We start from the raw sequence: 6,000 nt of genomic DNA, 5'->3' as shown, positions 1-6,000 counted from the left end.
CTTCAAACCGTTTTCGCCCATTTTCACAGAAAACAGTTATCGTCATAGAATCTATGCCCCTACCAAATTTCACAAGGATTGGTAAATTTTTGTTCGACTTATGGCATTAACAGTATTCTAGACAAATTAAATTAACAAGGGCGTAACCACGCCCATTTTGAAATTTGCTTTCATTTTTGTGTTTTGTTGCAACCATAACATTACTGGAGTAGAATGGTTACATAATTTACTTATATACTGTAAAGATATTAAATTTTTTGTTAAAATTTGAATGTAAAGATTTTTTTTTTAAGTGGGCGTGTTCGTTATCCGATTTTGCTAATTTTTATTTAGCACACATAGAGTAATAGGAATACCGTTCCTGCCAAATTTCATTGTGATATCCTCAACGACTGCCAAATTACAGCTTGCAAAACTTTTAAATTACCTTCTTTTAAAAGTGGGCGGTGTGCGCCCATTGTCCAAAATTTTACAAGTTTTCTATTCTGCGTCATAAGATCAATCCACCCACCAAGTTTCATCTCTTTATCCGTCTTTGGTAATGAATTATCGCACTTTTTCGGTTTTTCGAAATTTTCGATATCGAAAAAGTGGGCGTGGTTATAGTCTGATTTCGTTCGTTTTAAATAGCTATCTGAGATAAATGCCCAGGAACCCACGTGCCAAATTTCGGCAAGATACCTCAAAATTTACTCAAGTTGTCGTGTTTACGGACGGACGGACGGACATGGCTAAATGAATTTCTTTTTTCGCCCAGATCATTTTGATATATAGAAGTCTAAATCTATTTCGATTAGTTTATGCCGTTACGGATAACCGTTATGCAAACAAAATTAATAAACTCTGTGAGCTCTGCTCAACTGAGTATAAAAAGGCCCCACGATATTTTGCTGAAAGAAGGCACGCAGATGCATTTTTTTTAATAAACTTATAGTCCAGCTCGTCTACTTTACTTTTAATTTGCATTTGAAAGTTAAACTGATAACAAAGTCCCCTCGGCCATATCTGCAGAATCCTGATGAATTTGAACTTATGTTGCTTTGGTTTGGTTCTTATAAAACACGTACCATTTCATACTTACACTTGGAAATTTCATAATTTTTCCTGCCAACACTTGTTTAGCCCTTTCCCGCAGGCATTAGAAAGTTTCTATTTATTGATGCAACATGCAGCTAAAGATTTATTTGGAATTTTAGGTTCTGTGGGAAAAAACTAAGGAGTGGCTTATCGCGAAGAATTGGAGTGGTGGTAAGAAGTTTTTAGCTTTGCACAAGGAGTAATGTTTTCAAGGACATGGATTTTTTACAACTTGACCAGATACCCATGGTCACTATCTAATCTTTAGGTTCAGACATACTACACCCTATATATGCACGTATTGTAGCGAATAATATCAGTTTCTATACGTCACTATACGTTAGTAATAATGTGTTGCACAGCAACATCAAAACAAGTAGATAAAATAGAAATTAGCAACACATTAGGTTAGGTTAGGTGGTAGCTGCCCTGATAAGGATAGCTCACTTGGACAACGCGAAGGTCGGTTGTGATACCACATACATCAAAAATAACGGTGACCTAGATCTAGCTACTTAGAGAATCGTTGAGTAGCAACGATAAAGCTCCGAGTGATATCGATCTCAACTTTGGATAAATCCTCGGGAGATCCAAGTGAGTCGCGACCGAAGTACTTTCGCCTAGTTCTGGCAAAAGCGGTGCAATCAAGCAAAAAGTGACTTGGTGATTCCACCTTATCATCCTCCATACAGCTGCAGCAGGATGGGGCTTCCAGTATATTGAGACGTACCGCATGGATACCCATTTGACAGAGCCCTGTCAAAACCCCAATGACCATTGATAGGTGAGCCTTAGTGAAACCAATTATTTCAGCAGACCTCCTTCCATCCACTTTCGGCCAGAAAGATCTTGCTACCCTGCAAGACCTGGTGTCCGCCCAACGTTTGCTGAGCTGACTCGAGGCCCAGCTATGGAGAAACTATCCACGGGTGGCCAGCGGAACCCCAAAATGCCTACAGCCATCTTCATACGATTCAGTTGTACCGGTGCGGGCTAAGACATCCGCTTGACAGTTAACAACCTAAAATCGCAAGATTACGCACATATATATGTACATAGCAATAAAGAGCTCATATGACCTTACTAAGTTGCAGATGGACAGTCATAAATGAGAATTAAATAAGAAACTACGAGATGCAGAAACGAAAAAAAATAAACAACTATTTGAGAGAGTTGTTCGTGAAAAGTCAAGTCCATATAAGAAATAGGCGAACGAGGCACACTGAGTGCATAAAAGCGACGCAGTCCAAGTGCTGGTAAAACAATTTGATTTAAACACGCTCTAAGTGAAGTACGCATTGAATTGCGCAGATCTACTATCATAGTAGTGCTGTTAAAAAAGAGTATTTTACATTTGGAACTTTTACGTTTATTTATCAACAAAATTTGAAAATATGCTACTTATTTAAGACATTTTCAAAATTCTTATTTGGAGTTGTCTGAATTTTTTTGAGTATGCCATTGTAGTCCAAAAATTTTATCTCAACAAAGTACAGTATATAGGTCACTAAAAATTAGCGCTGATTTTTGAAAATTTGTTTCAAATTTTTTTCAGATTTTCTTCAATTTAAAAAAGTTCACATTTGTATAGAGAAAAATTTGAAACACCAGAAAAAAACATTGTCAAAAATCAATTTAATGTCTTACAAAAAAATTCCGAAAACTCGTAATAAAACTTCGAACTTTTCGTAAAACTTCTTCGAATTATTAAATTTTTGTGAAAACTTGTTTGAGATTTACTTGCGTATTTGCAAATGCAAAATTTGTGGAATCTTTTTCTTAAATTATTGAAAATAAAAAAGTAAAAATTTAACTGTTGAAGCTTGAAAAAAAAACTGTCACCACAATTTTCATGGTCGCTGCTTTAGTTCTTGTAAAAAAAGTTTCAAAATGTAACAATTCGATGTTACATTTGTGCAAGCTGATTGCATTGCCCATCAATTACAATTCGTATAAAGACGAGCAAAATGAAACAAATAAAAAATAACATCATAATAAACACTTTAATGTTGCACTAAATACACACTTGCAACAAAACCCCAATTGTATGATTCACGGCCAACATGAAGTGAAACAAATAAAATTATTTAAATAACCAGAATAAGTCAAAGAAGATCAAGTTCAGTTCGAATTGAAATGTAGGCCTCGAACCGCAAAAGTCAACGCTGCATCCAAAATTAAAATTAATCATTGCTGCAGTTGCATTTACTGGCCGACAATTTGATTGTTGATTTACCTATATTATAAGTGTATATGTATATACATATGTCCCTATGTCAAGGCCGCCGTTAAGCACTTAACCTATAATTTTGACAAGCGCAAACTACACGTCACAGTCACTTAACTGTGAGTGCAACGTCAAAACAGTAACGTAAAAAGATGTATATATTTCCTTTGTTTTTTTTAATGTGTCTTTTATTATCTGTCATGATTACTTTTTATTGAGGAGGTTCCTTCAGTAAATATACCCTATCTTGTAACTACGAATGTTAATTTGTGCTTAGGGAATTGTGTGACTTTGCAGTTTTTGGATTTCTTTTCAATCAAATAAGGCTAAAACTTCATCAAGGCTAGACGTTCGTGTTGTTTCTAATGAAAACAAGTAAGGAAGGTTAAGTTCGGATGTAACCGAACATTACATACTCAGTTTGTGGTGACAACATAAGGGAAAATAACCATGTAGAAAAATGAACCGAGGGAAACCCTGAAATGTGTTTGTATGACATGTGTATCAAATGAAAGACATTAAAGAGTATTTTATGAGGGAGTGGGCCATAGTTCTATAGGTGGACGCCATTTAGGGATATCGCCATAAAGGTGGATCAGGGTTGACTCTAGAATTTGTTTGTACGATATGGGTATCAAATCAAAGGTATTAATGAGGGTTTTAAAAGGGAGTAATCCTTAGTTCCTTAGAGTAGGTGGTCGCCTTTTCGAGATATCGCCATAAAGGTGGACCAGGGGTGACTCTAGAATGCGTTTGTACAATATGGGTATCAAATGAAAGGTGTTGATGAGTATTTTAAAAGGGAGTGGGCCTTAGTTCTATTGGTGGACGCTGTTTCGAAATATCGCCATAAAGATGGACCAGGGGTGACTCTAGAATGTGTTTGTACGATATGGGTATCAAATTAAAGGTATTAATGAGGGTTTAAAAGGGAGTGGTGGTAGTTGTATAGGTGGTCGCCTTTTCGAGATATCGCCATAAAGGTGGACCAGGGGTGACTCTAGAATACGTTTGTACAATATGGGTATCAAACGAAAGTTGTTAATGAGTATTTTTAAAAGGGAGTGGGCCTTCGTTCTATAGGTGGTCGCCTTTTCGACATATCGCCATACAGATGGACCAGGGGTGACTCTAGAATATGTTTGTACGATATGGGTATCAAATAAAAGGTGTTAATGAGTATTTTAAAAGGGCGTGGGGCTTATTTCTATAGGTGGATGCCTTTTCGAGATATCGCCATAAAGGTGGACCAGGGGTGACTCTAGAATGAGTTTGTACGATATGTGTATCAAATTAAAGGTATTAATGAGAGTTTTAAAAGGGAGTGGTGGTAGTTGTATATGTGAAGTCGTTTTCAAGATATCGACCAAAATGTGGACCAGGGTGACCCAGAACATCATCTGTTGGATACCGCTAATTTATTTATATATGTAATACCTGCCAAGATATCAAGGGTGTTTTATTTCGCCCTGCAGAACTTTTTCATTTTCTTCTACTTAATATGGTAGGTGTCACAACCATTTTATAAAGTTTTTTCTAAAGTTATATTTCGCGTCAATAAACTAATCCAATTACCATGTTTCATCCCTTTTTTCGTATTTGGTATAGAATTATTGCATTTTTTCATTTTTCGTAATTTTTGATATCGAAAAAGTGGGCGTGGTCATAGTCGGATTTCGTTCATTTTTTATACCAAGATAAAGTGAGTACAGATAAGTACGTGAACTAAGCTCAGTAAAGATATGTCGATTTTTGCTCAAGTTATCGTGTTAACCGCCATGCGGAAGGACAGACGGAAGACTGTGTATAAAAACTGGGCGTGGCTTCAACCGATTTCGCCCATTTTCACAGAAAACAGTTAACGTCATTAAATCTATGCTCCTACCAAATCAAAAGGATTGAAATTTTTGTTAGACTTATGGCATTAACAGTATCCTAGACAAACTAAATGAAAAAGGGCGGAGCCATGCCCATTTTGAAATTTTCTTTATTTTTTGTATTTTGTTGCACCATATCATTACTAGAGTTGAATGTTGACATAATTTACTTATATACTCAAAAGATATTAAATTTTTTGTTAAAATTTTACTTTTAAAAAAAATGTTTTTAAAAGTGGGTGTGGTTCTTCTCCGATTTTGCTAATTTTTATTAAGCGTACATATAGTAATAGGAGTAACGTTGCTGCCAAATTTCATCGTGATATCTTCAACGACTGACAAATTACAGCTTGCAAAATTTTAAATTACCTTCTTTTAAAAGTGGGCGGTGCCACGCCCATTGTCCTAATTTTCTATTCTTCGCCATAAGTTCAACTCACCTACCAAGTTTCATTGCTTTATCTGTCTTTGGTAACGAATTATTGCACGTTTTCGGTTTTTCGAAACTGTCGATATCGAAAAAGTGGGCGTGGTTATAGTCCGATATCGTTCATTTTAAATAGCGATCTATGATGAGTGCTCAGGAACCTACATACCAAATTTCATCAAGTTACCTCAAAATTTACTCAAGTTATCGTGTTAACGGACGGACGGACGGACGGACATGGCTCAGTCAATTTTTTTTTATCCTGATGATTTTGATATATGGAAGTCTATATCTATCTCGATTCCTTTATACCTGTACAACCAACCGTTATCCAATCAAACTTAATACACTCTGTGAGCTCTGCTCAACTGAGTATAAAAAGTGAGATAATT

This window comes from Eurosta solidaginis, chromosome 5, assembly GCF_040869045.1.
Source record: "Eurosta solidaginis isolate ZX-2024a chromosome 5, ASM4086904v1, whole genome shotgun sequence".
In the NCBI taxonomy this organism is placed as follows: Eukaryota; Metazoa; Arthropoda; class Insecta; order Diptera; family Tephritidae; genus Eurosta; species Eurosta solidaginis.
Note: the sequence above shows the minus strand (reverse complement) of the source record.